Genomic DNA, 24,507 nt, shown 5'->3' on the forward strand with positions numbered 1-24,507 from the left:
TTTTATCTCTGTTAACTGAATTTACAGATCAGAAATAACTTTCACAGAATGCATCTGTGTAGTTTTTATTTGAAGATATTCTTTTTCCAAATGAAGCCCTCTTAGCCATTAGCATGTCCAATTGCAGTTTCTACAGAAAGAGTGTTTCAGAACGGCTCAATCAAAAGTAAGGTTCAACTCTGTTAGTTGAATGCACAGAACAGAAAGAATTTTCACAGAATGCTACTGTGTAGTTTATATTTGTATATATTCCTTTTTCCACTATTACCCTGTTAGCGCTCCGAAAGTCCACTTGCATTTTCTACAGAAAGAGTGTTCAGAACTGCGCAATCAAAAGTATGGTTTAACTCTGTTAGCTTAATGAACATATCAGAAATAAGTTTCACACAATGGTTCTGTGTAGTTTTTATTTGAAGATATTATTTTTCCCAATAGAGGCCTCTTAGCGCTCAGAATGTCCAATTGCAGTTTCTACAGAAAGAGTGTTTCAGAAAGGCTCAATCAAAAGTAAGGTTCAACTCTGTTAGTTGAATGCACAGAACAGAAAGAAGTTTCATACAATGCTTCTGTGTAGTTTATATTTGAACATATTCTTTTTTCCACTATTACCCACTTAGCGCTACGAATGCCCAGTTGCATTTTCTACAGACAGAGTGTTTCAAAACTGCTCAATCAAAAGTATGGTTTAACTCTGTTAGCTGAATGCTCAGATCAGAAAGAAGTTTCACAGAATGCTTCTGTGTAGTTTATATTTTAATACATTCCTTTTTCCACTACTACTCTCTTAGCGCTCCAAATGTCCAGTTGCATTTTCTACAGAAAGAGTGTTCAGATCTGCTCAATCAAAAGTATGGTTTAACTCTGTTAGCTGAATGCACAGATCAGAAAGAAGTTTCACAGAATGATTCTGTGTAGTTTATATTTGGAGACATTCCTTTTTCCACTATTACCCTCTTAGCGCTCCGAATCTCCACTTGCATTTTCTACAGCAAGAGTGTTTCAGAACGGCTCAATCAAAACTAAGGTTCAACTCTTTTAGTTGAATAAACAGAACAGAAAGAAGTTTCACACAATTCTTCTGTGTAGTTTTTATTTGTAGACATTCTTTTTCCCAATATAGGCCTCTTAGCGCTCAGAATGTCCAATTGCAGTTTCTACAGAAAGAGTGTTTCAGAACGGCTCAATCAAAAGTATGGTTCAACTCTGTTAGTTGAATGCACAGAACAGAAAGAAGTTTCATACAATGCTTCTGTGTAGTTTATATTTGAACATATTCTTTTTTCCACTATTACCCACTTAGCGCTATGAATGTCCAGTTGCATTTTCTACAGACAGAGTGTTTCAAAACTGCTCAATCAAAAGTATGGTTTAACTCTGTTAGCTGAATGCTCAGATCAGAAAGAAGTTTCACAGAATGCTTCTGTGTAGTTTATATTTGAATATATTCCTTTTTCCACTACTACGCTCTTAGCGCTCCAAATGTCCAGTTGCATTTTCTACAGAAAGAGTGTTCAGATCTGCTCAATCAAAAGTATGGTTTAACTCTGTTAGCTGAATGCACAGATCAGAAAGAAGTTTCACCGAATGATTCTGTGTAGTTTATATTTGAAGACATTCCTTTTTCCACTATTACCCTCTTAGCGCTCCGAATCTCCACTTGCATTTTCTACAAAAAGAGTGTTTCATAACTGCTCAATCAAAAATATGTTTTATCTCTGTTAACTGAATTTACAGATCAGAAATAAGTTTCACAGAATGCATCTGTGTAGTTTTTATTTGAAGATATTCTTTTTCCCAATGTAGGCCTGTTAGCGCTTAGCATGTCCAATTGCAGTTTCTACAGAAAGAGTGTTTCAGAACGGCTCAATCAAAAGTAAGGTTCAACTCTGTTAGTTGAATGCACAGAACAGAAAGAATTTTCACACAATGCTACTGTGTAGTTTATATTTGAATATATTCCTCTTTCCACTATTACCCTCTTAGCGCTCCGAATGTCCACTTGCATTTTCTACAGAGAGAGTGTTCAGAACTGCGCAATCAAAAGTATGGTTTAACTCTGTTAGCTTAATGAACATATCAGAAATAAGTTTCACACAATGCTTCTGTGTAGTTTTTATTTGAAGATATTATTTTTCCCAATAGAGGCCTCTTAGCGCTCAGAATGTCCAATTGCAGTTTCTACAGAAAGAGTGTTTCAGAACGGCTCAATCAAAAGTAAGGTTCAACTCTGTTAGTTGAATGCACAGAACAGAAAGAAGTTTCATACAATGCTTCTGTGTAGTTTATATTTGAACATATTCTTTTTTCCACTATAACCCACTTAGCGCTACGAATGTCCAGTTGCATTTTCTACAGACAGAGTGTTTCAAAACTGCTCAATCAAAAGTATGGTTTAACTCTGTTAACTGAATGCTCAGATCAGAAAGAAGTTTCACAGAATGCTTCTGTGTAGTTTATATTTGAATATATTCCTTTTTCCACTACTACGCTCTTAGCGCTCCAAATGTCCAGTTGCATTTTCTACAGAAAGAGTGTTCAGATCTGCTCAATCAAAAGTATGGTTTAACAATGTTAGCTGAATGCACAGATCAGAAAGACGTTTCACCGGATGATTCTGTGTAGTTTATATTTGAAGACATTCCTTTTTCCACTAGTACCCTCTTAGCGCTCCGAATCTCCACTTGCATTTTCTACAAAAAGAGTGTTTCATAACTGCTCAATCAAAAATATGTTTTATCTCTGTTAACTGAATTTACAGATCAGAAATAAGTTTCACAGAATGCATCTGTGTAGTTTTTATTTGAAGATATTCTTTTTCCCAATGTAGCCCTCTTAGCGCTTAGCATGTCCAATTGCAGTTTCTACAGAAAGAGTGTTTCAGAACGGCTCAATCAAAAGTAAGGTTCAACTCTGTTAGTTGAATGCACAGAACAGAAAGAATTTTCACAGAATGCTACTGTGTAGTTTATATTTGTATATATTCCTTTTTCCACTATTACCCTCTTAGCGCTCCGAATGTCCACTTGCATTTTCCACGGATAGAGTGTTCAGAACTGCGCAATCAAAAGTATGGTTTAACTCTGTTAGCTTAATGAACATATCAGAAATAAGTTTCACACAATGGTTCTGTGTATTTTTTATTTGAAGATATTATTTTTCCCAATAGAGGCCTCTTAGCGCTCAGAATGTCCAATTGCAGTTTCTACAGAAAGAGTGTTTCAGAAAGGCTCAATCAAAAGTAAGGTTCAACTCTGTTAGTTGAATGCACAGAACAGAAAGAAGTTTCATACAATGCTTCTGTGTAGTTTATATTTGAACATATTCTTTTTTCACTATTACCCACTTAGCGCTACGAATGTCCCGTTGCATTTTCTACAGACAGAGTGTTTCAAAACTGCTCAATCAAAAGTATGGTTTAACTCTGTTAGCTGAATGCTCAGATCAGAAAGAAGTTTCACAGAATGCTTCTGTGTAGTTTATATTTGAATATATTCCTTTTTCCACTACTACTCTCTTAGCGCTCCAAATGTCAAGTTGCATTTTCTACAGAAAGAGTGTTCAGATCTGCTCAATCAAAAGTATGTTTTAACTCTGTTAGCTGAATGCACAGATCAGAAAGAAGTTTCACAGAATGATTCTGTGTAGTTTATATTTGGAGACATTCCTTTTTCCACTATTACCCTCTTAGCGCTCCGAATCTCCACTTGCATTTTCTACAGAAATAGTGTTTCAGAACGGCTCAATCAAAACTAAGGTTCAACTCTTTTAGTTGAACAAACAGAACAGAAAGAAATTTCAAACAATTCTTCTGTGTAGTTTTTATTTGTAGACATTCTTTTTCCCAATATCGGCCTCCTAGCGCTCAGAATGTCCAATTGCAGTTTCTACAGAAAGAGTGTTTCAGAACGGCTCAATCAAAAGTAATGTTCAACTCTGTTAGTTGAATGCACAGAACAGAAAGAAGTTTCATACAATGCTTCTGTGTAGTTTATATTTGAACATATTCTTTTTTCCACTATTACCCACTTAGCGCTACGAATGTCCAGTTGCATTTTCTACAGACAGAGTGTTTCAAAACTGCTCAATCAAAAGTATGGTTTAACTCTGTTAGCTGAATGCTCAGATCAGAAAGAAGTTTCACAGAATGCTTCTGTGTAGTTTATATTTGAATATATTCCTTTTTCCACTACTACGCTCTTAGCGCTCCAAATGTCCAGTTGCATTTTCTGCAGAAAGAGTGTTCAGATCTGCTCAATCAAAAGTATGGTTTAACTCTGTTAGCTGAATGCACAGATCAGAAAGAAGTTTCACCGAATGATTCTGTGTAGTTTATATTTGAAGACATTCCTTTTTCCACTATTACCCTCTTAGCGCTCCGAATCTCCACTTGCATTTTCTAGAAAAGAGTGTTTCATAACTGCTCAATCAAAAATATGTTTTATCTCTGTTAACTGAATTTACAGATCAGAAATAAGTTTCACAGAATGCATCTGTGTAGTTTTTATTTGAAGATATTCTTTTTCCCAATGTAGGCCTCTTAGCGCTTAGCATGTCCAATTGCAGTTTCGACAGAAAGAGTGTTTCAGAACGGCTCAATCAAAAGTAAGGTTCTAATCTGTTAGTTGAATGCACAGAACAGAAAGAATTTTCACAGAATGCTACTGTGTAGTTTATATTTGAATATATTCCTTTTTCCACTATTACCCTCTTGGCGCTCCGAATGTCCACTTGCATTTTCTACAGAAAGAGTGTTCAGAACTCCGCAATCAAAAGTATGGTTTAACTCTGTTAGCCTAATGAACATATCAGAAATAAGTTTCACACAATGCTTCTGTGTAGTTTTTATTTGAAGATATTATTTTTCCCAATAGAGGCCTCTTAGCGCTCAGAATGTCCAATTGCAGTTTCTACAGAAAGAGTGTTTCAGAAAGGCTCAATCAAAAGTAAGGTTCAACTCTGTTAGTTGAATGCACAGAACAGAAAGAAGTTTCATACAATGCTTCTGTGTAGTTTATATTTGAACATATTCTTTTTTCCACTATTACCCACTTAGCGCTACGAATGCCCAGTTGCATTTTCTACAGACAGAGTGTTTCAAAACTGCTCAATCAAAAGTATGGTTTAACTCTGTTAGCTGAATGCTCAGATCAGAAAGAAGTTTCACAGAATGCTTCTGTGTAGTTTATATTTTAATACATTCCTTTTTCCACTACTACTCTCTTAGCGCTCCAAATGTCCAGTTGCATTTTCTACAGAAAGAGTGTTCAGATCTGCTCAATCAAAAGTATGGTTTAACTCTGTTAGCTGAATGCACAGATCAGAAAGAAGTTTCACAGAATGATTCTGTGTAGTTTATATTTGGAGACATTCCTTTTTCCACTATTACCCTCTTAGCGCTCCGAATCTCCACTTGCATTTTCTACAGCAAGAGTGTTTCAGAACGGCTCAATCAAAACTAAGGTTCAACTCTTTTAGTTGAACAAACAGAACAGAAAGAAGTTTCACACAATTTTTCTGTGTAGTTTTTATTTGTAGACATTCTTTTTCCCAATATAGGCCTCTTAGCGCTCAGAATGTCCAATTGCAGTTTCTACAGAAAGAGTGTTTCAGAACGGCTCAATCAAAAGTATGGTTCAACTCTGTTAGTTGAATGCACAGAACAGAAAGAAGTTTCATACAATGCTTCTGTGTAGTTTATATTTGAACATATTCTTTTTTCCACTATTACCCACTTAGCGCTACGAATGTCCAGTTGCATTTTCTACAGACAGAGTGTTTCAAAACTGCTCAATCAAAAGTATGGTTTAACTCTGTTAGCTGAATGCTCAGATCAGAAAGAAGTTTCACAGAATGCTTCTGTGTAGTTTATATTTGAATATATTCCTTTTTCCACTACTACGCTCTTAGCGCTCCAAATGTCCAGTTGCATTTTCTACAGAAAGAGTGTTCAGATCTGCTCAATCAAAAGTATGGTTTAACTCTGTTAGCTGAATGCACAGATCAGAAAGAAGTTTCACCGAATGATTCTGTGTAGTTTATATTTGAAGACATTCCTTTTTCCACTATTACCCTCTTAGCGCTCCGAATCTCCACTTGCATTTTCTACAAAAAGAGTGTTTCATAACTGCTCAATCAAAAATATGTTTTATCTCTGTTAACTGAATTTACAGATCAGAAATAAGTTTTACAGAATGCATCTGTGTAGTTTTTATTTGAAGATATTCTTTTTCCCAATGTAGGCCTCTCAGCGCTTAGCATGTCCAATTGCAGTTTCTACAGAAAGAGTGTTTCAGAACGGCTCAATCAAAAGTAAGGTTCAACTCTGTTAGTTGAATGCACAGAACAGAAAGAATTTTCACAGAATGCTACTGTGTAGTTTATATTTGAATATATTCCTCTTTCCACTATTACCCTCTTAGCGCTCCGAATGTCCACTTGCATTTTCTACAGAGAGAGTGTTCAGAACTGCGCAATCAAAAGTATGGTTTAACTCTGTTAGCTTAATGAACATATCAGAAATAAGTTTCACACAATGCTTCTGTGTAGTTTTTATTTGAAGATATTATTTTTCCCAATAGAGGCCTCTTAGCGCTCAGAATGTCCAATTGCAGTTTCTACAGAAAGAGTGTTTCAGAACGGCTCAATCAAAAGTAAGGTTCAACTCTGTTAGTTGAATGCACAGAACAGAAAGAAGTTTCATACAATGCTTCTGTGTAGTTTATATTTGAACATATTCTTTTTTCCACTATTACCCACTTAGCGCTACGAATGTCCAGTTGCATTTTCTACAGACAGAGTGTTTCAAAACTGCTCAATCAAAAGTATGGTTTAACTCTGTTAACTGAATGCTCAGATCAGAAGAAGTTTCACAGAATGCTTCTGTGTAGTTTATATTTGAATATATTCCTTTTTCCACTACTACGCTCTTAGCGCTCCAAATGTCCAGTTGCATTTTCTACAGAAAGAGTGTTCAGATCTGCTCAATCAAAAGTATGGTTTAACAATGTTAGCTGAATGCACAGATCAGAAAGACGTTTCACCGAATGATTCTGTGTAGTTTATATTTGAAGACATTCCTTTTTCCACTAGTACCCTCTTAGCGCTCCGAATCTCCACTTGCATTTTCTACAAAAAGAGTGTTTCATAACTGCTCAATCAAAAATATGTTTTATCTCTGTTAACTGAATTTACAGATCAGAAATAAGTTTCACAGAATGCATCTGTGTAGTTTTTATTTGAAGATATTCTTTTTCCCAATGTAGCCCTCTTAGCGCTTAGCATGTCCAATTGCAGTTTCTACAGAAAGAGTGTTTCAGAACGGCTCAATCAAAAGTAAGGTTCAACTCTGTTAGTTGAATGCACAGAACAGAAAGAATTTTCACAGAATGCTACTGTGTAGTTTATATTTGTATATATTCCTTTTTCCACTATTACCCTCTTAGCGCTCCGAATGTCCACTTGCATTTTCCACGGATAGAGTGTTCAGAACTGCGCAATCAAAAGTATGGTTTAACTCTGTTAGCTTAATGAACATATCAGAAATAAGTTTCACACAATGGTTCTGTGTATTTTTTATTTGAAGATATTATTTTTCCCAATAGAGGGCTCTTAGCGCTCAGAATGTCCAATTGCAGTTTCTACAGAAAGAGTGTTTCAGAAAGGCTCAATCAAAAGTAAGGTTCAACTCTGTTAGTTGAATGCACAGAACAGAAAGAAGTTTCATACAATGCTTCTGTGTAGTTTATATTTGAACATATTCTTTTTTCACTATTACCCACTTAGCGGAACGAATGTCCCGTTGCATTTTCTACAGACAGAGTGTTTCAAAACTGCTCAATCAAAAGTATGGTTTAACTCTGTTAGCTGAATGCTCAGATCAGAAAGAAGTTTCACAGAATGCTTCTGTGTAGTTTATATTTGAATATATTCCTTTTTCCACTACTACTCTCTTAGCGCTCCAAATGTCAAGTTGCATTTTCTACAGAAAGAGTGTTCAGATCTGCTCAATCAAAAGTATGTTTTAACTCTGTTAGGTGAATGCACAGATCAGAAAGAAGTTTCACAGAATGATTCTGTGTAGTTTATATTTGGAGACATTCCTTTTTCCACTATTACCCTCTTAGCGCTCCGAATCTCCACTTGCATTTTCTACAGAAATAGTGTTTCAGAACGGCTCAATCAAAACTAAGGTTCAACTCTTTTAGTTGAACAAACAGAACAGAAAGAAATTTCACACAATTCTTCTGTGTAGTTTTTATTTGTAGACATTCTTTTTCCCAATATCGGCCTCCTAGCGCTCAGAATGTCCAATTGCAGTTTCTACAGAAAGAGTGTTTCAGAACGGCTCAATCAAAAGTAATGTTCAACTCTGTTAGTTGAATGCACAGAACAGAAAGAAGTTTCATACAATGCTTCTGTGTAGTTTATATTTGAACATATTCTTTTTTCCACTATTACCCACTTAGCGCTACGAATGTCCAGTTGCATTTTCTACAGACAGAGTGTTTCAAAACTGCTCAATCAAAAGTATGGTTTAACTCTGTTAGCTGAATGCTCAGATCAGAAAGAAGTTTCACAGAATGCTTCTGTGTAGTTTATATTTGAATATATTCCTTTTTCCACTACTACGCTCTTAGCGCTCCAAATGTCCAGTTGCATTTTCTGCAGAAAGAGTGTTCAGATCTGCTCAATCAAAAGTATGGTTTAACTCTGTTAGCTGAATGCACAGATCAGAAAGAAGTTTCACCGAATGATTCTGTGTAGTTTATATTTGAAGACATTCCTTTTTCCACTATTACCCACTTAGCGCTCCGAATCTCCACTTGCATTTTCTAGAAAAAGAGTGTTTCATAACTGCTCAATCAAAAATATGTTTTATCTCTGTTAACTGAATTTACAGATCAGAAATAAGTTTCACAGAATGCATCTGTGTAGTTTTTATTTGAAGATATTCTTTTTCCCAATGTAGGCTTCTTAGCGCTTAGCATGTCCAATTGCAGTTTCGACAGAAAGAGTGTTTCAGAACGGCTCAATCAAAAGTAAGGTTCTACTCTGTTAGTTGAATGCACAGAACAGAAAGAATTTTCACAGAATGCTACTGTGTAGTTTATATTTGAATATATTCCTTTTTCCACTATTACCCTCTTAGCGCTCCGAATGTCCACTTGCATTTTCTACAGAAAGAGTGTTCAGAACTGCGCAATCAAAAGTATGGTTTAACTCTGTTAGCCTAATGAACATATCAGAAATAAGTTTCACACAATGCTTCTGTGTAGTTTTTATTTGAAGATATTATTTTTCCCAATAGAGGCCTCTTAGCGCTCAGAATGTCCAATTGCAGTTTCTACAGAAAGAGTGTTTCAGAAAGGCTCAATCAAAAGTAAGGTTCAACTCTGTTAGTTGAATGCACAGAACAGAAAGAAGTTTCATACAATGCTTCTGTGTAGTTTATATTTGAACATATTCTTTTTTCCACTATTACCCACTTAGCGCTACGAATGCCCAGTTGCATTTTCTACAGACAGAGTGTTTCAAAACTGCTCAATCAATATTATGGTTTAATTCTGTTAGCTGAATGCTCAGATCAGAAAGAAGTTTCACAGAATGCTTCTGTGTAGTTTATATTTTAATACATTCCTTTTTCCACTATTACTCTCTTAGCGCTCCAAATGTCCAGTTGCATTTTCTACAGAAAGAGTGTTCAGATCTGCTCAATCAAAAGTATGGTTTAACTCTGTTAGCTGAATGCACAGATCAGAAAGAAGTTTCACAGAATGATTCTGTGTAGTTTATATTTGGAGACATTCCTTTTTCCACTATTACCCTCTTAGCGCTCCGAATCTCCACTTGCATTTTCTACAGCAAGAGTGTTTCAGAACGGCTCAATCAAAACTTAGGTTCAACTCTTTTAGTTGAACAAACAGAACAGAAAGAAGTTTCACACAATTTTTCTGTTTAGTTTTTATTTGTAGACATTCTTTTTCCCAATATAGGCCTCTTAGCGCTCAGAATGTCCAATTGCAGTTTCTACAGAAAGAGTGTTTCAGAACGGCTCAATCAAAAGTATGGTTCAACTCTGTTAGTTGAATGCACAGAACAGAAAGATGTTTCATACAATGCTTCTGTGTAGTTTATATTTGAACATATTCTTTTTTCCACTATTACCCACTTAGCGCTACGAATGTCCAGTTGCATTTTCTACAGACAGAGTGTTTCAAAACTGCTCAATCAAAAGTATGGTTTAACTCTGTTAGCTGAATGCTCAGATCAGAAAGAAGTTTCACAGAATGCTTCTGTGTAGTTTATATTTGAATATATTCCTTTTTCCACTACTACGCTCTTAGCGCTCCAAATGTCCAGTTGCATTTTCTACAGAAAGAGTGTTCAGATCTGCTCAATCAAAAGTATGGTTTAACCCTGTTAGCTGAATGCACAGATCAGAAAGAAGTTTCACCGAATGATTCTGTGTAGTTTATATTTGAAGACATTCCTTTTTCCACTATTACCCTCTTAGCGCTCCGAATCTCCACTTGCATTTTCTACAAAAAGAGTGTTTCATAACTGCTCAATCAAAAATATGTTTTATCTCTGTTAACTGAATTTACAGATCAGAAATAAGTTTCACAGAATGCATCTGTGTAGTTTTTATTTGAAGATATTCTTTTTCCCAATGTAGGCCTCTTAGCGCTTAGCATGTCCAATTGCAGTTTCTACAGAAAGAGTGTTTCAGAACGGCTCAATCAAAAGTAAGGTTCAACTCTGTTAGTTGAATGCACAGAACAGAAAGAATTTTCACAGAATGCTACTGTGTAGTTTATATTTGAATATATTCCTCTTTCCACTATTACCCTCTTAGCGCTCCGAATGTCCACTTGCATTTTCTACAGAGAGAGTGTTCAGAACTGCGCAATCAAAAGTATGGTTTAACTCTGTTAGCTTAATGAACATATCAGAAATAAGTTTCACACAATGCTTCTGTGTAGTTTTTATTTGAAGATATTATTTTTCCCAATAGAGGCCTCTTAGCGCTCAGAATGTCCAATTGCAGTTTCTACAGAAAGAGTGTTTCAGAACGGCTCAATCAAAAGTAAGGTTCAACTCTGTTAGTTGAATGCACAGGACAGAAAGAAGTTTCATACAATGCTTCTGTGTAGTTTATATTTGAACATATTCTTTTTTCCACTATTACCCACTTAGCGCTACGAAAGTCCAGTTGCATTTTCTACAGACAGAGTGTTTCAAAACTGCTCAATCAAAAGTATGGTTTAACTCTGTTAACTGAATGCTCAGATCAGAAAGAAGTTTCACAGAATGCTTCTGTGTAGTTTATATTTGAATATATTCCTTTTTCCACTACTACGCTCTTAGCGCTCCAAATGTCCAGTTGCATTTTCTACAGAAAGAGTGTTCAGATCTGCTCAATCAAAAGTATGGTTTAACAATGTTAGCTGAATGCACAGATCAGAAAGACGTTTCACCGAATGATTTTGTGTAGTTTATATTTGAAGACATTCCTTTTTCCACTAGTACCCTCTTAGCGCTCCGAATCTCCACTTGCATTTTCTATAAAAAGAGTGTTTCATAACTGCTCAATCAAAAATATGTTTTATCTCTGTTAACTGAATTTACAGATCAGAAATAAGTTTCACAGAATGCATCTGTGTAGTTTTTATTTGAAGATATTCTTTTTCCCAATGTAGGCCTCTTAGCGCTTAGCATGTCCAATTGCAGTTTCTACAGAAAGAGTGTTTCAGAACGGCTCAATCAAAAGTAAGGTTCAACTCTGTTAGTTGATTGCACAGAACAGAAAGAATTTTCACAGAATGCTACTGTGTAGTTTATATTTGAATATATTCCTTTTTCCACTATTACCCTCTTAGCGCTCCGAATGTCCACTTGCATTTTCTACAGAAAGAGTGTTCAGAACTGCGCAATCAAAAGTATGGTTTAACTCTGTTAGCTTAATGAACATATCAGAAATAAGTTTCACACAATGCTTCTGTGTAGTTTTTATTTGAAGATATTATTTTTCCCAATAGAGGCCTCTTAGCGCTCAGAATGTCCAATTGCAGTTTCTACAGAAAGAGTGTTTCAGAAATGCTCAATCAAAAGTAAGGTTCAACTCTGTTAGTTGAATGCACAGAACAGAAAGAAGTTTCATACAATGCTTCTGTGTAGTTTATATTTGAACATATTCTTTTTTCCACTATTACCCACTTAGCGCTACGAATGTCCCGTTGCATTTTCTACAGACAGAGTGTTTCAAAACTGCTCAATCAAAAGTATGGTTTAACTCTGTTAGCTGAATGCTCAGATCAGAAAGAAGTTTCACAGAATGCTTCTGTGTAGTTTATATTTGAATATATTCCTTTTTCCACTACTACTCTCTTAGCGCTCCAAATGTCCAGTTGCATTTTCTACAGAAAGAGTGTTCAGATCTGCTCAATCAAAAGTATGGTTTAACTCTGTTAGCTGAATGCACAGATCACAAAGAAGTTTCACAGAATGATTCTGTGTAGTTTATATTTGGAGACATTCCTTTTTCCACTATTACCCTCTTAGCGCTCCGAATCTCCACTTGCATTTTCTACAGAAAGAGTGTTTCAGAACGGCTCAATCAAAACTAAGGTTCAACTCTTTTAGTTGAACAAACAGAACAGAAAGAAGTTTCACACAATTCTTCTGTGTAGTTTTTATTTGTAGACATTCTTTTTCCCAATATAGGCCTCCTAGCGCTCAGAATGTCCAATTGCAGTTTCTACAGAAATAGTGTTTCAGAACGGCTCAATCAAAAGTAAGGTTCAACTCTGTTAGTTGAATGCACAGAACAGAAAGAAGTTTCATACAATGCTTCTGTGTAGTTTATATTTGAACATATTCTTTTTTCCACTATTACCCACTTAGCGCTACGAATGTCCAGTTGCATTTTCTACAGACAGAGTGTTTCAAAACTGCTCAATCAAAAGTATGGTTTAACTCTGTTAGCTGAATGCTCAGATCAGAAAGAAGTTTCACAGAATGCTTCTGTGTAGTTTATATTTGAATATATTCCTTTTTCCACTACTACGCTCTTAGCGCTCCAAATGTCCAGTTGCATTTTCTACAGAAAGAGTGTTCAGATCTGCTCAATCAAAAGTATGGTTTAACTTTGTTAGCTGAATGCACAGATCAGAAAGAAGTTTCACCGAATGATTCTGTGTAGTTTATATTTGAAGACATTCCTTTTTCCACTAGTACCCTCTTAGCGCTCCGAATCTCCACTTGCATTTTCTACAAAAAGAGTGTTTCATAACTGCTCAATCAAAAATATGTTTTATCTCTGTTAACTGAATTTACAGATCAGAAATAAGTTTCACAGAATGCATCTGTGTAGTTTTTATTTGAAGATATTCTTTTTCCCAATGTAGGCCTCTTAGCGCTTAGCATGTCCAATTGCAGTTTCTACAGAAAGAGTGTTTCAGAACGGCTCAATCAAAAGTAAGGTTCAACTCTGTTAGTTGAATGCACAGAACAGAAAGAATTTTCACAGAATGCTACTGTGTAGTTTATATTTGAATATATTCCTTTTTCCACTATTACCCTCTTAGCGCTCCGAATGTCCACTTGCATTTTCTACAGAAAGAGTGTTCAGAACTGAGCAATCAAAAGTATGGTTTAACTCTGTTAGCCTAATGAACATATGAGAAATAAGTTTCACACAATGCTTCTGTGTAGTTTTTATTTGAAGATATTATTTTTCCCAATAGAGGCCTCTTAGCGCTCAGAATGTCCAATTGCAGTTTCTACAGAAAGAGTGTTTCAGAAAGGCTCAATCAAAAGTAAGGTTCAACTCTGTTAGTTGAATGCACAGAACAGAAAGAAGTTTCATACAATGCTTCTGTGTAGTTTATATTTGAACATATTCTTTTTTCCACTATTACCCACTTAGCGCTACAAATGTCCCGTTGCATTTTCTACAGACAGAGTGTTTCAAAACTGCTCAATCAAAAGTATGGTTTAACTCTGTTAGCTGAATGCTCAGATCAGAAAGAAGTTTCACAGAATGCTTCTGTGTAGTTTATATTTGAATATATTCCTTTTTCCACTACTACTCTCTTAGCGCTCCAAATGTCCAGTTGCATTTTCTACAGAAAGAGTGTTCAGATCTGCTCAATCAAAAGTATGGTTTAACTCTGTTAGCTGAATGCACAGATCACAAAGAAGTTTCACAGAATGATTCTGTGTAGTTTATATTTGGAGACATTCCTTTTTCCACTATTACCCTCTTAGCGCTCCGAATCTCCACTTGCATTTTCTACAGAAAGAGTGTTTCAGAACGGCTCAATCAAAACTAAGGTTCAACTCTTTTAGTTGAACAAACAGAACAGAAAGAAGTTTCACACAATTCTTCTGTGTAGTTTTTATTTGTAGACATTCTTTTTCCCAATATAGGCCTCCTAGCGCTCAGAATGTCCAATTGCAGTTTCTACAGAAAGAGTGTTTCAGAACGGCTCAATCAAAAGTAAGGTTCAACTCTGTTAGTTGAATGCACAGAACAGAAAGAAGTTTCATACAATGCTTCTGTGTAGTTTATATTTGAACATATTCTTTTTTCCACTATTACCCACTTAGCGCTACGAATGTCCAGTTGCATTTTCTACAGACAGAGTGTTTCAAAACTGCTCAATCAAAAGTATGGTTTAACTCTGTTAGCTGAATTCTCAGATCAGAAAGAAGTTTCACAGAATGCTTCTGTGTAGTTTATATTTGAATATATTACTTTTTCCACTACTACGCTCTTAGCGCTCCAAATGTCCAGTTGCATTTTCTACAGAAAGAGTGTTCAGATCTGCTCAATCAAAAGTATGGTTTAACTTTGTTAGCTGAATGCACAGATCAGAAAGAAGTTTCACCGAATGATTCTGTGTAGTTTATATTTGAAGACATTCCTTTTACCACTAGTACCCCCTTAGCGCTCCGAATCTCCACTTGCATTTTCTACAAAAAGAGTGTTTCATAACTGCTCAATCAAAAATATGTTTTATCTCTGTTAACTGAATTTACAGATCAGAAATAAGTTTCACAGAATGCATCTGTGTAGTTTTTATTTGAAGATATTCTTTTTCCCAATGTAGGCCTCTTAGCGCTTAGCATGTCCAATTGCAGTTTCTACAGAAAGAGTGTTTCAGAACGGCTCAATCAAAAGTAAGGTTCAACTCTGTTAGTTGAATGCACAGAACAGAAAGAAGTTTCATACCATGCTTCTGTGTAGTTTATATTTGAACATATTCTTTTTTCCGCTATTACCCACTTAGCGCTACGAATGCCCAGTTGCATTTTCTGCAGACAGAGTGTTTCAAAACTGCTCAATCAAAAGTATGGTTTAACTCTGTTAGCTGAATGCTCAGATCAGAAAGAAGTTTCACAGAATGCTTCTGTGTAGTTTATATTTTAATACATTCCTTTTTCCACTACTACTCTCTTAGCGCTCCAAATGTCCAGTTGCATTTTCTACAGAAAGAGTGTTCAGATCTGCTCAATCAAAAGTATGGTTTAACTCTGTTAGCTGAATGCACAGATCAGAAAGAAGTTTCACAGAATGATTCTTTGTAGTTTATATTTGGAGACATTCCTTTTTCCACTATTACCCTCTTAGCGCTCCGAATCTCCACTTGCATTTTCTACAGAAAGAGTGTTTCAGAAGGGCTCAATCAAAACTAAGCTTCAACTCTTTTAGTTGAACAAACAGAACAGAAAGAAGTTTCACACAATTCTTCTGTGTAGTTTTTATTTGTAGACATTCTTTTTCCCAATATAGGCCTCCTAGCGCTCAGAATGTCCAATTGCAGTTTCTACAGAAAGAGTGTTTCAGAACGGCTCAATCAAAAGTAAGGTTCAACACTGTTAGTTGAATGCACAGAACAGAAAGAAGTTTCATACAATGCTTCTGTGTAGTTTATATTTGAACATATTCTTTTTTCCACTATTACCCACTTAGCGCTATGAATGTCCAGTTGCATTTTCTACAGACAGAGTGTTTCAAAACTGCTCAATCAAAAGTATGGTTTAACTCTGTTAGCTGAATGCTCAGATCAGAAAGATGTTTCACAGAATGCTTCTGTGTAGTTTACATTTGAATATATTCCTTTTTCCACTACTACGCTCTTAGCGCTCCAAATGTCCAGTTGCATTTTCTACAGAAAGAGTGTTCAGATCTGCTCAATCAAAAGTATGGTTTAACTCTCTTAGCTGAATGCACAGATCAGAAAGAAGTTTCACCGAATGATTCTGTGTAGTTTATATTTGAAGACATTCCTTTTTCCACTAGTACCCTCTTAGCGCTCCGAATCTGCACTTGCATTTTCTATAAAAAGAGTGTTTCATAACTGCTCAATCAAAAATATGTTTTATCTCTGTTAACTGAATTTACAGATCAGAAATAAGTTTCACAGAATGCATCTGTGTAGTTTTTATTTGAAGATATTCTTTTTCCCAATGTAGGCCTCTTAGCGCTTAGCATGTCCAATTGCAGTTTCTACAGAAAGAGTGTTTCAGAACGGCTCAATCAAAAGTAAGGTTCAACTCTGTTAGTTGATTGCACAGAACAGAAAGAATTTTCACAGAATGCTACTGTGTAGTTTATATTTGAATATATTCCTTTTTCCACTATTACCCTCTTAGCGCTCCGAATGTCCACTTGCATTTTCTACAGAAAGAGTGTTCAGAACTGCGCAATCAAAAGTATGGTTTAACTCTGTTAGCTTAATGAACATATCAGAAATAAGTTTCACACAATGCTTCTGTGTAGTTTTTATTTGAAGATATTATTTTTCCCAATAGAGGCCTCTTAGCGCTCAGAATGTCCAATTGCAGTTTCTACAGAAAGAGTGTTTCAGAAATGCTCAATCAAAAGTAAGGTTCAACTCTGTTAGTTGAATGCACAGAACAGAAAGAAGTTTCATACAATGCTTCTGTGTAGTTTATATTTGAACATATTCTTTTTTCCACTATTACCCACTTAGCGCTACGAATGTCCCGTTGCATTTTCTACAGACAGAGTGTTTCAAAACTGCTCAATCAAAAGTATGGTTTAACTCTGTTAGCTGAATGCTCAGATCAGAAAGAAGTTTCACAGAATGCTTCTGTGTAGTTTATATTTGAATATATTCCTTTTTCCACTACTACTCTCTTAGCGCTCCAAATGTCCAGTTGCATTTTCTACAGAAAGAGTGTTCAGATCTGCTCAATCCAAAGTATGGTTTAACTCTGTTAGCTGAATGCACAGATCACAAAGAAGTTTCACAGAATGATTCTGTGTAGTTTATATTTGGAGACATTCCTTTTTCCACTATTACCCTCTTAGCGCTCCGAATCTCCACTTGCATTTTCTACAGAAAGAGTGTTTCAGAACGGCTCAATCAAAACTAAGGTTCAACTCTTTTAGTTGAACAAACAGAACAGAAAGAAGTTTCACACAATTCTTCTGTGTAGTTTTTATTTGTAGACATTCTTTTTCCCAATATAGGCCTCCTAGCGCTCAGAATGTCCAATTGCAGTTTCTACAGAAATAGTGTTTCAGAACGGCTCAATCAAAAGTAAGGTTCAACTCTGTTAGCTGAATGCACAGAACAGAAAGAAGTTTCATACAATGCTTCTGTGTAGTTTATATTTGAACATATTCTTTTTTCCACTATTACCCACTTAGCGCTACGAATGTCCAGTTGCATTTTCTACAGACAGAGTGTTTCAAAACTGCTCAATCAAAAGTATGGTTTAACTCTGTTAGCTGAATGCTCAGATCAGAAAGAAGTTTCACAGAATGCTTCTGTGTAGTTTATATTTGAATATATTCCTTTTTCCACTACTACGCTCTTAGCGCTCCAAATGTCCAGTTGCATTTTCTACAGAAAGAGTGTTCAGATCTGCTCAATCAAAAGTATGGTTTAACTTTGTTAGCTGAATGCACAGATCAGAAAGAAGTTTCACCGAATGATTCTGTGTAGTTTATATTTGAAGACATTCCTTTTTCCACTAGTACCCTCTTAGCGCTCCGAATCTCCACTTGCATTTTCTACAAAAAGAGTGTTTCATAACTGCTCAATCAAAAATATGTTTTATCTCTGTTAACTGAATTTACAGATCAGAAATAAGTTTCACAGAATGCATCTGTGTAGTTTTTATTTGAAGATATTCTTTTTCCCAATGTAGGCCTCTTAGCGCTTAGCATGTCCAATTGCAGTTTCTACAGAAAGAGTGTTTCAGAACGGCTCAATCAAAAGTAAGGTTCAACTCTGTTAGTTGAATGCACAGAACAGAAAGAATTTTCACAGAATGCTACTGTGTAGTTTATATTTGAATATATTCCTTTTTCCACTATTACCCTCTTAGCGCTCCGAATGTCCACTTGCATTTTCTACAGAAAGAGTGTTCAGAACTGCGCAATCAAAAGTATGGTTTAACTCTGTTAGCCTAATGAACATATCAGAAATAAGTTTCACACAATGCTTCTGTGTATTTTTTATTTGAAGATATTATTTTTCCCAATAGAGGCCTCTTAGCGCTCAGAATGTCCAATTGCAGTTTCTACCGAAAGAGTGTTTCAGAAAGGCTCAATCAAAAGTAAGGTTCAACTCTGTTAGTTGAATGCACAGAACAGAAAGAAGTTTCATACAATGCTTCTGTGTAGTTTATATTTGAACATATTCTTTTTTCCACTATTACCCACTTAGCGCTACGAATGTCCCGTTGCATTTTCTACAGACAGAGTGTTTCAAAACTGCTCAATCAAAAGTATGGTTTAACTCTGTTAGCTGAATGCTCAGATCAGAAAGAAGTTTCACAGAATGCTTCTGTGTAGTTTATATTTGAATATATTCCTTTTTCCACTACTACTCTCTTAGCGCTCCAAATGTCCAGTTGCATTTTCTACAGAAAGAGTGTTCAGATCTGCTCAATCAAAAGTATGGTTTAACTCTGTTAGCTGAATGCACAGATCACAAAGAAGTTTCACAGAATGATTCTGTGTAGTTTATATTTGGAGACATTCCTTTTTCCACTATTACCCTCTTAGCGCTCCGAATCTCCACTTGCATTTTCTACAGAAAGAGTGTTTCAGAACGGCTCAATCAAAACTAAGGTTCAACTCTTTTAGTTGAACAAACAGAACAGAATGAAGTTTCACACAATTCTTCTGTGTAGTTTTTATTTGTAGACATTCTTTTTCCCAATATAGGCCTCCTAGCGCTCAGAATGTCCAATTGCAGTTTCTACAGAAAGAGTGTTTCAGAACGGCTCAATCAAAAGTAAGGTTCAACTCTGTTAGTTGAATGCACAGAACAGAAAGAAGTTTCATACAATGCATCTGTGTAGTTTATATTTGAACATATTCTTTTTTCCACTATTACCCACTTAGCGCTACGAATGTCCAGTTGCATTTTCTACAGACAGAGTGTTTCAAAACTGCTCAATCAAAAGTATGGTTTAACTCTGTTAGCTGAATTCTCAGATCAGAAAGAAGTTTCACACAATGCTTCTGTGTAGTTTATATTTGAATATATTCCTTTTTCCACTACTACGCTCTTAGCGCTCCAAATGTCCAGTTGCATTTTCTACAGAAAGAGTGTTCAGATCTGCTCAATCAAAAGTATGGTTTAACTTTGTTAGCTGAATGCACAGATCAGAAAGAAGTTTCACCGAATGATTCTGTGTAGTTTATATTTGAAGACATTCCTTTTACCACTAGTACCCTCTTAGCGCTCCGAATCTCCACTTGCATTTTCTACAAAAAGAGTGTTTCATAACTGCTCAATCAAAAATATGTTTTATCTCTGTTAACTGAATTTACAGATCAGAAATAAGTTTCACAGAATGCATCTGTGTAGTTTTTATTTGAAGATATTCTTTTTCCCAATGTAGGCCTCTTAGCGCTTAGCATGTCCAATTGCAGTTTCTACAGAAAGAGTGTTTCAGAACGGCTCAATCAAAAGTAAGGTTCAACTCTGTTAGTTGAATGCACAGAACAGAAAGAATTTTCACAGAATGCTACTGTGTAGTTTATATTTGAATATATTCCTTTTTCCACTATTACCCTCTTAGCGCTCCGAATGTCCACTTGCATTTTCTACAGAAAGAGTGTTCAGAACTGCGCAATCAAAAGTATGGTTTAACTCTGTTAGCCTAATGAACATATCAGAAATAAGTTTCACACAATGCTTCTGTGTAGTTTTTATTTGAAGATATTATTTTTCCCAATAGAGGCCTCTTAGCGCTCAGAATGTCCAATTACAGTTTCTACAGAAAGAGTGTTTCAGAAAGGCTCAATCAAAAGTAAGGTTCAACTCTGTTAGTTGAATGCACAGAACAGAAAGAAGTTTCATACAATGCTTCTGTGTAGTTTATATTTGAATATATTCCTTTTTCCACTACTACTCTCTTAGCGCTCCAAATGTCCAGTTGCATTTTCTACAGAAAGAGTGTTCAGATCTGCTCAATCAAAAGTATGGTTTAACTCTGTTAGCTGAATGCACAGATCAGAAAGAAGTTTCACAGAATGATTCTGTGTAGTTTATATTTGGAGACATTCCTTTTTCCACTATTACACTCTTAGCGCTCCGAATCTCCACTTGCATTTTCTACAGAAAGAGTGTTTCAGAACGGCTCAATCAAAACTAAGGTTCAACTCTTTTAGTTGAACAAACAGAACAGAAAGAAGTTTCACACAATTCTTCTGTGTAGTTTTTATTTGTAGACATTCTTTTTCCCAATATAGGCCTCCTAGCGCTCAGAATGTCCAATTGCAGTTTCTACAGAAAGAGTGTTTCAGAACGGCTCAATCAAAAGTAAGGTTCAACTCTGTTAGTTGAATGCACAGAACAGAAAGAAGTTTCATACAATGCTTCTGTGTAGTTTATATTTGAACATATTCTTTTTTCCACTATTACCCACTTAGCGCTACGAATGTCCAGCTGCATTTTCTACAGACAGAGTGTTTCAAAACTGCTCAATCAAAAGTATGGTTTAACTCTGTTAGCTGAATGCTCAGATCAGAAAGAATTTTCACAGATTGCTTCTGTGTAGTTTATATTTGAATATATTCCTTTTTCCACTACTACGCTCTTAGCGCTCCAAATGTCCAGTTGCATTTTCTACAGAAAGAGTGTTCAGATCTGCTCAATCAAAAGTATGGTTTAACTCTGTTAGCTGAATGCACAGATCAGAAAGAAGTTTCACCGAATGATTCTGTGTAGTTTATATTTGAAGACATTCCTTTTTCCACTATTACCCTCTTAGCGCTCCGAATCTACACTTGCATTTTCTTCAAAAAGAGTGTTTCATAACTGCTCAATCAAAAATATGTTTTATCTCTGTTAACTGAATTTACAGATCAGTAATAAGTTTCACAGAATGCATCTGTGTAGTTTTTATTTGAGGATATTCTTTTTCCCAATGTAGGCCTCTTAGCGCTTAGCATGTCCAATTGCAGTTTCTACAGAAAGAGTGTTTCAGAACGGCTCAATCAGAAGTAAGGTTCAACTCTGTTAGTTGAATGCACAGAACAGAAAGAATTTTCACAGAATGCTACTGTGTAGTTTATATTTGAATATATTCCTTTTTCCACTACTACTCTCTTAGCGCTCCAAATGTCCAGTTGCATTTTCTACAGAAAGAGTGTTCAGATCTGCTCAATCAAAAGTATGGTTTAACTCTGTTAGCTGAATGCACAGATCAGAAAGAAGTTTCACAGAATGATTCTGTGTAGTTTATATTTGGAGACATTCCTTTTTCCACTATTACCCTCTCAGCGCTCCGAATCTCCACTTGCATTTTCTACAGAAAGAGTGTTTCAGAACGGCTCAATCAAAACTAAGGTTCAACTCTTTTAGTTGAACAAACAGAACAGAAAGAATTTTCACACAATTCTTCTGTGTAGTTTTTATTTGTAGCCATTCTTTTTCCCAATATAGGCCTCTTAGCACTCAGAATGTCCAATTGCAGTTTCTACAGAAAGAGTGTTTCAGAACGGCTCAATCAAAAGTAAGGTTCAACTCTGTTAGTTGAATGCACAGAACAGAAAGAAGTTTCATACAATGATTCTGTGTAGTTTATATTTGAACATATTCTTTTTTCCACTATTACCCACTTAGCGCTACGAATGTCCAGTTGCATTTTCTACAGACAGAGTGTTTCAAAACTGCTCAATCAAAAGTATGGTTTAACTCTGTTAGCTGAATGCTCAGATCAGAAAGAAGTTTCACAGAATGCTTCTGTGTAGTTTATATTTGAATATTTTCCTTTTTCCACTACTACGCTCTTAGCGCTCCAAATGTCCAGTTGCATTTTCTACAGAAAGAGTGTTCAGATCTGCTCAATCAAAAGTATGGTTTAACTCTGTTAGCTGAATGCACAGATCAGAAAGAAGTTTCACCGAATGATTCTGTGTAGTTTATATTTGAAGACATTCCTTTTTCCACTAGTACCCTCTTAGCGCTCCGAATCTCCACTTGCATTTTCTACAAAAAGAGTGTTTCATAACTGCTCAATCAAAAATATGTTTTATCTCTGTTAACTGAATTTACAGATCAGAAATAAGTTTCACAGAATGCATCTGTGTAGTTTTTATTTGAAGATATTCTTTTTCCCAATGTAGGCCTCTTAGCGCTTAGCATGTCCAATTGCAGTTTCTACAGAAAGAGTGTTTCAGAACGGCTCAATCAAAAGTAAGGTTCAACTCTGTTAGTTGAATGCACAGAACAGAAAGAATTTTCACAGAATGCTACTGTGTAGTTTATATTTGAATATATTCCTTTTTCCACTATTACCCTATTAGCGCTCCGAATGTCCACTTGCATTTTCTACAGAAAGATTGTTCAGAACTGCGCAATCAAAAGTATGGTTTAACTCTGTTAGCCTAATGAACATATCAGAAATAAGTTTCACACAATGCTTCTGTGTAGTTTTTATTTGAAGATATTATTTTTCCCAATAGAGGCCTCTTAGCGCTCAGAATGTCCAATTGCAGTTTCTACAGAAAGAGTGTTTCAGAAAGGCTCAATCAAAATTAAGGTTCAACTCTGTTAGTTGAATGCACAGAACAGAAAGTAGTTTCATACAATGCTTCTGTGTAGTTTATATTTGAATATATTCCTTTTTCCACTACTACTCTCTTAGCGCTCCAAATGTCCAGTTGCATTTTCTACAGAAAGAGTGTTCAGATCTGCTCAATCAAAAGTATGGTTTAACTCTGTTAGCTGAATGCACAGATCAGAAAGAAGTTTCACAGAATGATTCTGTGTAGTTTATATTTGGAGACATTCCTTTTTCCACTATTACCCTCTTAGCGCTCCGAATCTCCACTTGCATTTTCTACAGAAAGAGTGTTTCAGAACGGCTCAATCAAAACTAAGGTTCAACTCTTTTAGTTGAACAAACAGAACAGAAAGAAGTTTCACACAATTCTTCTGTGTAGTTTTTATTTGTAGACATTCTTTTTCCCAATATAGGCCTCCTAGCGCTCAGAATGTCCAATTGCAGTTTCTACAGAAAGAGTGTTTCAGAACGGCTCAATCAAAAGTAAGGTTCAACTCTGTTAGTTGAATGCACAGAACAGAAAGAAGTTTCATACAATGCTTCTGTGTAGTTTATATTTGAACATATTCTTTTTTCCACTATTACCCACTTAGCGCTACGAATGTCCAGTTGCATTTTCTACAGACAGAGTGTTTCAAAACTGCTCAATCAAAAGTATGGTTTAACTCTGTTAGCTGAATGCTCAGATCAGAAAGAAGTTTCACAGATTGCTTCTGTGTAGTTTATATTTGAATATATTCCTTTTTCCACTACTACGCTCTTAGCGCTCCAAATGTCCAGTTGCATTTTCTACAGAAAGAGTGTTCAGATCTGGTCAATCAAAAGTATGGTTTAACTCTGTTAGCTGAATGCACAGATCAGAAAGAAGTTTCACCGAATGATTCTGTGTAGTTTATATTTGAAGACATTCCTTTTTCCACTATTACCCTCTTAGCGCTCCGAATCTACACTTGCATTTTCTACAAAAAGAGTGTTTCATAACTGCTCAATCAAAAATATGTTTTATCTCTGTTAACTGAATTTACAGATCTGAAATAAGTTTCACAGAATGCATCTGTGTAGTTTTTATTTGAAGATATTCTTTTTCCCAATGTAGGCCTCTTAGCGCTTAGCATGTCCAATTGCAGTTTCTACAGAAAGAGTGTTTCAGAACGGCTCAATCAGAAGTAAGGTTCAACTCTGTTAGTTGAATGCACAGAACAGAAAGAATTTTCACAGAATGCTACTGTGTAGTTTATATTTGAATATATTCCTTTTTCCACTATTACCCTCTTACCGCTCCGAATGTCCTCTTGCATTTTCTACAAAAGAGTGTTCAGAACTGCGCAATCAAAAGTATGGTTTAACTCTGTTAGCTTAATGAACATATCAGAAATAAGTTTCACACAATGCTTCTGTGTAGTTTTTATTTGAAGATATTATTTTTCCCAATAGAGGCCTCTT

Source organism: Symphalangus syndactylus, chromosome 17, assembly GCF_028878055.3.
Source record: "Symphalangus syndactylus isolate Jambi chromosome 17, NHGRI_mSymSyn1-v2.1_pri, whole genome shotgun sequence".
Classification (NCBI taxonomy): domain Eukaryota; kingdom Metazoa; phylum Chordata; class Mammalia; order Primates; family Hylobatidae; genus Symphalangus; species Symphalangus syndactylus.